We start from the raw sequence: 10384 nt of genomic DNA, 5'->3' as shown, positions 1-10384 counted from the left end.
GAGGGCTAAACAAGAGGGGAGAGGAGAAATTGTTTGGTAAGTGAGATGGAATAAATTTCCAATAAGCTTATTCAAATTCAAGTATGAGAGCAAAGCCAGCATGTATTATACTTCAGAGTTACCAGAAGATAACAAATATACTATTTTGCACTATTGGGAGTTATCTGTCCCGTTTCGCCATAAAATTTGCGAACCGGCAAGAAAATTTGCGAAACGCATTTGTCTCGAGACTTTTTTTATGCAACTGCGCCCAATTTGACACACAACAAAAAAAAATTACGCACAACAAAATTTTCTGCTGCGAATTTTCACAGAAGTTTTGCAAAACAATTTGCCAATGGCAAAATGCGGAAATTCGCTGCAAATCCATGCCTGATGAAAAAATTTGCTCATCACTGGTTACTGATAGATTACAAAACCAGTTATGGCTCATTAGAAGTTTCCAGGAGGCGGTATTACCAGTTATATTTTTGTAAGGTGCACCACTATGCAGCATACTACATGCTGTTTTTTTCAAGGTAGGTCTCTGTATATGTCTGTGGTCTGTCTCAAGCTTTTAATCAGTATAGACATCTGTATCTGATAAAGCACTACAAAGAAAAGGATGGTAAAAATAGTGATGACTGTTGGCTAATACTTGTTCCTGAAGCAAAATGAGTTCAAGGTAATCCCTGCATTGGCAGAATGCTAGAGAAATTACTTTGCTTTTTTTTTGTTGTACAGGTGCTCAGATATTAAAGATAACATTAATGACATAGTTAAAAAAATAAATCAGCACAAAAAACAGTTTAGACCTAAGAAAAAAAGACAAGACATGCAAAAAAAGTTATTTCACCTAAGCAATTATCTACAAAAAAACATGCATTATGGGGGTTTGCTGACCACTCAAGAGATTCAAACATCTTCTTTAAATACCAAGTACATTAAGTCAATGACAGCATGATTGATTATCACAGTACTCCCAAATTGGCCATATAGTACAACGCTAGGCATTGAGGCAGATGCTGGGGATGATTCCAAACTGTTAGAGGACACATTTATGTACACAGATCTGCTGAAAGAAAATCATAATTTGTGATTTGGGCATTGTAATATATTAAGTTACAGTTTTATGCAAAGTTTATTACATTTTACAAATGAATAATTAGGTCTTGATAAAAACAGAATGTGAAAAGAGTACATTTATATATATTAAAAAACCAAACATATTTATATAGCAATGTAAAAGGCACTGCCCTGGTGGAATAAACAATTATCCATAAAATAATGGTGCCCTCAAGGGGCTTAAAATATAAAAAATATTTTGCTACTCCCTGGGACCTTTCCTTGTCTTAAGAAAAGTCCCAGGCAGGGCCAAAACATTGACTTAATACATTTTTTATATATATTTAAGCCTCATCATTTCTTTATGGATAAATTGTATATCTTACTTTGGGAGACTAGGGGGCACAATTACTAATCCACAAATCCGAATCCTGAATGGGAAAAAATCAGATTGGAAACAAACATTTTGCGACTTTTTCGTCGCCGTTACAACTTTTTCGTATTGAGCGCTCGTAAATGGCGGGCAAACCTTTGAGACTGCATGATTTTGAAAGCCTCCCATAGGACTCAATGGCACTCTGCAGCTCCAACCTGGCCCAAGGAAAGTCACGATACTGAAGCTTGAATGAATCCGAAACTTTCGTACTCGGCGCGACAGTATGATTATTTCACGATGGGGCCGAAAAAGTCGAGACAATTTGTGAAAAAGTCGTGACGGCGGCGAAAAAGTTGCGACAATTCGCGGAAAACTCGCGACTGCGCCGAAAAAAATCACAAAATATCGATCATAACGAAAAAAAACGCATTTGAACGCTTTTTGGACATTTGTGGATTAGTATATGTGCCCCTAGGTGTATTAGTATATTTGGCTACATACTAATCTCATATTTATTCATTAATGCTTTTTTACCAAACTTAAAAACCACAAAATGATGCCCATCCGTTAAATACATTCGTACTGCACGTGCATCATTTAAGTGTTTAAAATTAACACAAAAATGTGTTAATTTATAAAACAGCTATATCAGTTATATCAGATCTATGCACGTGTAATATTGTGTGTATATATATATATATATATATATATATATATATATATATATATATATATGTTTATATATATATGGAACTAATTGTGCAGGATCCACTCTATATGAAAACAGTACAATAAGAGACAGTGAACAATATAACAAGTTTATAAATACACTTACATTCCTGATTAACTGCTAGAAGACAAGGGTAAGGAGTTCAGTGCTCTGTAGTGCTTACAATCCAAGAGGATGATAACAGAGGGCTAATTAATAATTACTTTTGATGCAGTATGCAATGTTTCTATGCTGCCAGTTAATATAAATGTGAGTTAACTGTTAATCAAGATTTGTAATATTCATTTTATATTGTATACACAATATTGTATTTGCCTATTGTGCATATTATACTTTGTATATTGTAGATATACCTGTATAAGGGCTGATTCACTAAAGTGCGTTAATTTTTATCGCACGCTTTTTTGCCTTTAAAATAGACGCGAAAATTAACGCACGATTCACTACAGTATTACCGCGTGTGTTAAGTCGCACATCGCATGCGTCAATTTACGCGCTGAAATAACACTAACGCATGATTCATAAACACTTAGACGCGCTAAATATCGCATTAGTCTATGCAAAAATTAACACCTACTTGGGGCAGGCGGTAATTATAGAAAAGTACAGTTAATGAGCTTTTGGCAACACAATATGGACTTTGCAGTGGGATTTATTCAAGTCTGTGTTGGCCCTAGAGTAGTGATGAGCGAATCTGTTCCGTTTCGGTTCGCCGAAAAATTCGTGAATCTTGCAAAAGATCAGTGAAATGGCGAAAATGTCATGCGGCAAAAAAAATTGTCGCCCGCGGCCTCCAGTTTGCGGGGAAATGGTCATTTTCAGAACAGTAATTTTCCACAAGTATTGGCATGTATGGCTAATATGGCATGTATTTATTCGTACGACTATTGATATGCGGCTACTATTTATATGCGGCGATTATTTATACGCGGTGACTATACACGGGCATCGATTAGTGCATGTACCATTAAATACCGCACGAAAATAGTCTTCGCGACTAAAATAACGCATGCAGTATCGCTTTCAGTGAATTGTGTGTTAAGTCGCGAAAAATTAGTCGCGCTAAAAATTTTACTGCATGCTATAAATAGCGCACGTTTTAACGCACTTTAGTGAATCAGCCCTATAGTGTGTATCTGGCCGTAAGGTTATTTTATAATTGACAACAATCCAGAGCATGTGCTGTGAATTAGAAGGAAAGAATGAAGGGAACAACCTTAAACACCTTCTAATGCATGAATCTTCACTGCTAAAAGACTGTGGTGGGAATGAGCTGTGCAGAAGCCAAAAACGTATTGTTTCATATTACTAAACAAATTCTTTTTGGGCTTTAAGGTGGCCATATGCGCGCAAGATTTCATCACGTGAAACACATTTTTAGGAAGATCCGCTAAAGTCCTCTACTTATCGTTATTAATTACAACAATCAGTCCATTTAACCATGTATGTGCATAATGACAATCAGTCCTTGAAAATTCTTATATATAGAAAAGTGTTAACAAATATACATTTAGTCCACATATGTGCATAATTCAAATCATTGTGTCAGATATAGCTGGAACACTCATCTCTGAGATGTATAGAGGACTAGTTCAGCATATCATACTCTGTACCTCCCCGAGACTCATTCTAGTATGCTGGAATAATCTCCCACTCTCAGTGTATCCAGTGTTATCCAGTTAGTAACCTTAAAAAGAAAAAGGTATATATTGATACATCACATAAAAATAACAAATATAAAGATACACACCAATATACTGTATGTACCGATTGTTGTAATCAACCATGCCATCACTGGAGTAGGGGAGGGTTTCTCTATCCCCACCCATTTCACAAGATTTATAACTTGAACACTAATTAGTGCACCATTAGCTTGAGAAAGGGTCCGGAGGGGCCCGAAACGTTGCTCTTGTTTTTTGTATGGACTTGGGCAAACACTTTTTTTTACATGGCTTGCAACCTTAGTGTGCTACTGGATTTTTTTGCTGAGGTTAAAAATGTTTTGTCATGAAATTGCTTAGTAGGTGGGATGATCAGATAATCATTGTAAATGAATATTCACTGCGCATTCCTTTATTTTGAAGGGTTGGGTTAAATGTAAAAGTAAACAAAGGAGCAGATAGACATCACTTAAAGGGATTCTGTTGTGATTTTTATTGCACACTTTTTATTTCTAATTACACTGTTTACATAGCAAATCATTCACTTTGCCATTTAAAGGAGAAGGAAAGTCATTTTGACATTTTACTGCCAATAGATTTGCCACATTAGTGCCAACTAGAACAATATATTTATTCTGCAGAAACCATTGCCATACCTGAGTAAACAGCTTTAGAAGCTGTCTGTTTGCTTAAGATAGCAGCTGCCATTTTAAGTATCTTTCTTTCTGCAATCTAGCCGTTATAGCTCAGATCACATATTCCTAAGGAAGGGGGGAGGGAGTTCTCAGCATTCTAGTGGGAGGGGGAAGCAGGAGAGGGGAGAGAACTGTGCAGACTCTGACCATGGGAATTAAGGATGTTTCTGAGAGAGGAAGTCAGACACTGGAACATCATATATACAAAAAATTATCAAAAAATCCTGTGTTTCTTTTGATAGAGGACTCAGTGCAGCATTACTGTATGTGCTTATGGCTATATTTACATACTGTAGACCTTTCTGATAAAGCTTACATAGTTTTTTTCTTTCTTTCCTTCTCCTTTAAAATGTTATTTTTGAACCAACAAATGTATTTTTTTTTGTTGTTATGTAATATTGGTGTGTAGGCAACCATCTCAGTGCATTGTGCCTGAGTCTGAGCTTTCAGAAAGAGCCAGTGCTACACATTAGAACTGCTTTCAGGTAATCTATTGTTTCTGCTACTCCCATGTAACTGGAGGAGTCCCAAGCTGGACTTGGATTTCTTACTATTGATTGCTATTCTGATATCTACTAGGAGCTGCTTTCTAGGCTCCCTTGCTGATCGGCTGCTGGGAGAGGGTTGATATCACTCCAACTTACAGCTCAGCAGTAAAGTGTGACTGAGGTTTATTAAAGCACAAGTACAGTAAGTAACATCTTACTTGCTGTTAGAGTTTTTCTATTTAAATATACTAAAGATTTTTTTTTTCAAGCAGCTAGGAAGCATTAATTGGTACAATGAGCCCTGCACTTGTTAAGTACAGGGCTTCACTACACTCTCAACACCTTGTGTTCGGTGGCAAAAGAATCAGAGTATAGCTATGCTTCTACTTAGGTACTCTCTAACTATTTACTCACAACTGTGCCCCTTAGAGCTCTAGTGTTTGGGGCATTAGTAAATGAACCCTAACATTTTTGCCCACCTTTGCATCAGCGGCAAACTAGCATTGTATTCTGCAGCTAAATGAGCTATGAGCACTCCAATGTCCTTCATCAAGGATTTGCTTTTGTCCCATGAATGTTAAAAACAGCCTCATATTTTTGAATCCCAAGTGCATAACTTTACATTTATTAACATTGATGTATTTTGTCATTGGCAAACACAGATACATTGCTTTCAATGTCACCTGCAAAATCTTTAAGTAACAGATTTAGTAACACTCAAGCTATTACAAAACCCCACAGCACACCATTTAAAACCCAAGTTTAAATGGAGAATCCACTCTTGAAAGTTACGCTCTGTACACATTTTTTCATCCATTTCTCTATCTGTGTACAAACAGCAACACTGAGACCAATAGATCTTAGTTTATAATGCAGTTATGTTACACAATATCAAAAGGACTAATATCAAAACAGGATACAAGGTACGAAATACAATATCCATAATAACAGGTCGCAGTTTCAGGAACCAAGTTTTACCTATAAATAGACTAGGGTTCAATGCATGATTAGGTAGTCTATTCTGGGAGGCCTCAGGCAATGAGCTGTACCTGTAATTAATGCAGTTCAGAATCTGGGACATAGACTATAGAAGGAACACAACAGTATCAGAATCCTTGTGCCTGCAGCATGCCTCCGTATCACAGAGGTAAAAGCACATGGTTGCAGAGCACCAGGTTCAAATCCAGCAGAGGGCAGCAGAAAAGGAGGCCACACCATACACAATGGTAATAAGATTCATAAGGTGCAAAATTCTTGCCATAGGGAGTGGATTGGGGTTGTAATGGCAAAGGTATAAATGCCTCCTCTGTATTATAAGGGTCCTTTGTGATTATATCAGACACATTTAGAAATACCTTATGTGACAGCTATATCTTTGCTTACAAACCAACTATCGTGGTTTTATATTATAAAGTTTTTCCTTTGGTTAGAAATCCTAAAAATGAATTTGCTTTGCTATCATGCACGCAAAAATTAAGCTACATTTTTTTTTCTTGAAAACAATATTTTATCTAATAAAATTGTCAGGTTCACACCATTAACTCCAGCATCATTATGTTCACTATGACTAAAAACTCCAACACAGGATAGCACTTTCAAGAATAAATTATGCAAATTCATTTATGACTGAAAAATTCACTTTGATTAAGGTCTGAATTATATTTTGTTAAAATGTTCAGGCTTATATTAGCAGTACATATTCCAAGGATATGTGGGTAGTTAAGCGAGTGAAAAGAAAAAAAATGCCAATCATGAGAGGGAAGAGCAGAAATATTTGAGTCAATAAATCAGCTAAATACAGGCTGGCTTTTCTAGTAACAAAAGGAAAGGCCACTCTTACAAAGTAGAGGCCTAGCTGATATAATTTTCAGAAAAGTAGATTCCCATGATATTCAAATTCAAAGCACTGTCCAAAAGTATTTCATTTAGAGGTTCTTACTTTTACACATTCTCTATAATTGTGTAATTTTTCTTACTGCTAACATTTCAGTCGTAGAAGGGGAAAATTGAATATTAAAAAAATATCTTAACCAATATGGCAAATAATAGGGATAAAGGAGAAGGGATTTCTATTCCCCATTATTTTCAGCAAAGTAAACGTTGGTATATTCAAAATTAAGTATGCGGCTACTAAACAGACAGGCTAAGGATTGTTGGGGATTTCTTGGGAATGCTCTGTTTGTGCTTTTTTGTGCTTTATCTTTCAAGAACATCAGAAAGCTGCACCCTAGATATTCCCAAAGACCTTTGTTGTAATAAAAAATTGATTGAAAGCATCCATCTTGAAAGGTATCCTAGGAGTAGCAAAGTTCAGATGGGTTTTACGTCCCTCAAAATGCATGATCTGGAATCCTGGCTGAGGAGCAAAGATGAAAGATTATTCATTTATAGCCAGGTTCACAAGGTAAACACAAAAGAAACTCAGTAGCTGCAATAGCATACAACTGACTCATAGGCTTTTGTATTCTTTTGATAAAATTAATTATATAGGCAAGGTAGAGAGAAGACTGACACAAGAGCATTTTCTGAAATTACATTCAAGACTGGCAACAGCTATTAACCATTCACTAAAGAATAATCTAATATGATTGACCAAGAACAAAACATGTATATGTAAACATATATGCCAAAGTCATGCAAAGTCACCTCAACTGGCTACACATGAGCAGATCCTGATAACAAGATTGGGTACAAATTTTAACTACTTAGGAACTGCTACCAGTGAGCTGTGGGGCTAGATGCTTGTGAGTGCCAAGCCTTATTTTCTATGTATACAGGCTAGGGCTTTCTCCAGTTGCTGGTAAGGTTCTGGGGTGGGAAGGATGTGACCCTTGGGTGTCTGAGCAAAAAATAATTGTATTTTACAAAAATGTAGAGGCATATTTATTAACACTCATTTTCATGGTTTTATAGGTTTTTAAAATTAAAAAAGACTAAACCAAATTTCTCTAAAACCACAAAATGTCTAGTCATTTATTTACAGTATGTGCGCAAGCATTACTCTTTCTTCAGAATACCGGGGGCTGTTGCATCTGCTGTTGAGTGAAAAATCCAGCTTTTTTGTTAAAGGAAAATGAAAGGTTAATATAAATTAAAAGTAAGTCTAAAGGCATTCTTTTTAAGTACTTACTGCATATCTAAATTCCCAGATCCCTACGGTGCTGGCAGCCTACAGCAGTATGAAGACTACAGTGCCATCACTGAAATCCCTCTTCCCTCTGAGCATGTGTGTAACTTGATCCTGTCTCCTGTTCTGAGCTACACATGCCCACCAGCCAATCAGAAGCGGATCTGGTAGAGGGGAGGGGGGGAGGGAATGAAACACATGTGCAGTATGAAGCAAGGAGAGAAAGGAAGGGAGAATACCTTTTTAGAGATGGCTGCCTGTTCTAGAAAATGTGAAGTAAGTGTGACTGAGTAAATATTTGATTAGGTGAGCCAAAAGTGTGGGGTTTTTACTAAACAATAGGAGGACTATTGGGCAGTATGCTTTTTAAATTTTGACTTGCATTCTCCTTTAAAGTTGACTTTTCGCTCAACTGCGCATGCACAAAGATCAAAGGAGGAATGTTGGCCTGCATATACCCCTGCTGGTGCAGTCTTCTCCTAGCCGGACCACTGGCTGGGGGTTTCAAGTAAGCAATTAAAGTTATTTGGGGGTGCCTAACATTTTGGCACCCTCCAGTGATGTAGCCTCTCTTCTTTCTCCTTTAAAGTATGGTGATATAAAATTACAGAAAGATCTGGAAAACCCCAGGTCCTGAGCTGATCCCATACCTGTAATATCTGTAAGAGGAGCAAAGGGCCCCTTCTGCCATGGAGAGACCCTGAGTAGCCACACACTATCTGCACTGGATATATGTATGCCATTGGTATAAAGTCCTTTTCTACTTGTTAAACCATCCATTGTGAGACTTTTTTGTGAGAAAACTGAGAAACACAGAAAACTGTTGTTATTGTTTTGAAGTTTGAAACTACTGCAAAAAGGTAATTGTAATAAATTCAACATCTTCATTAATGCATAAGAATTTGTTTTCTCATATTTGGTAACATGATGCTGAATAGTGATGAGCGAATTAGTCCTGTTTTGCTTTGGTGAAAAATTTGCGAATCTTTGAAAATATTTGCAAAATGGTGGAAAATTCGCAAAACAGTGAAAATGTTGCTCTGCAAAAAAAAAAATTTTTGCTTGCGTCGTGTGCAACAATTTTTTGATGCCCCTTCCGTGAAAAAATCTGCCAATGGTGAAAGTTCAAAATTTGCAGCAAATCCATGCCTAGCAATTATTTCGACCATCATTAATGCTGAAGTAATATTAAGGGACAATCTAAATACTGTAATAGCTGCACAGGCAAAGAGAAATAGGAAAAAAATATTATAAATAATGCTTTCTTGGGAGAAAATCAGCTACTTTTGTCCATCAGAGAAAGCCTAGAGAAATTAACAGTTAATTAGGAAATTATTTTTACATAAATGAGGCTTGAAATTATGGTATATGTCAAAAAAATGTTATGCTTCACCAATGATTTCTAATAAATGAATATGACAAGCAATACAAAATTGGCAAAGGAGTCAAGGAACAAGTAGTGCCTTATGACAAGCATTAATTACATAATTGTATTGATTAATACTAGATGTCACAGTTGATTGAAAGTTACAACAGTAACAATTTCACAGTATTGTATGGAAAATTAAAGAACATTAGTGCTAATCCCAGTCAGACTTATATTTAGGAGATAAAATGTATTAACTGAACATAGTATTGCTTGATTTCTTGTTCTCTAGTTGCATATCAAATATAGTTATATAAAACACATAACATTCATGCAGCTCAACATAGCACTGCACACATCATAAGCTTGCCTCATCAAGGTACATCCTCCTAAACAATCATATCTTTCATACACTTCATGGTGGTAGAACTAATAAAAGTTAGGGCTAGGGCACACATTGTCTTTGAACACTCTTGTTCCCACCTATTACTTCTTCCCAATCTAAAAAATGGAATAATCTCTGTCTATGCAGACTTGGGAGGTGGCAGGATAATAGAACACTTACTGTTCATTCCCTATAATCAGGAGGCAGATGTCCCACTGTAAAAAATATTTGGCTGATGTGGTCCTCCATAATTACATTATTCAAAAAATCACATCTAATATGTCTTATAATCTACCCACATTTTACCATTTTCTTTGCGAGGCAGAATCTTAACATACAGTGGCTTGCAAAACATTTTGTCACATTACAGCCACAAAGATGAATCAATTTTATTGGAATTCCACGTGAAAGACCAATACAAAGTGGTGTACACGTGAGAAGTGGAAAGAAAATCATACATGATTCCAAACATTTTTTACAAATAGATAACTGCAAAGTGGGGTGTGCGTAAT

The 10384-nt window shown here is 36.3% G+C and overlaps 1 long non-coding RNA gene across 1 annotated transcript; it reads right to left on the bottom strand.

Annotated features, from left to right (window-relative positions):
- Positions 1-6253: 6253 nt before the first annotated feature.
- LOC116406714 lies at positions 6254-8993 on the bottom strand. The gene is made up of 2 exons (XR_004219766.1): positions 8772-8993; positions 6254-7350 (listed from the first exon to the last, which is right to left on the bottom strand). It is a non-coding gene; the product is annotated as an uncharacterized LOC116406714 (long non-coding RNA).
- Positions 8994-10384: the final 1391 nt, after the last annotated feature.

The sequence above is a fragment of the Xenopus tropicalis genome, chromosome 8 (assembly GCF_000004195.4).
Source record: "Xenopus tropicalis strain Nigerian chromosome 8, UCB_Xtro_10.0, whole genome shotgun sequence".
NCBI classification, from domain to species: Eukaryota; Metazoa; Chordata; class Amphibia; order Anura; family Pipidae; genus Xenopus; species Xenopus tropicalis.
This window is presented reverse-complemented; position numbering and strand designations above follow the sequence as displayed.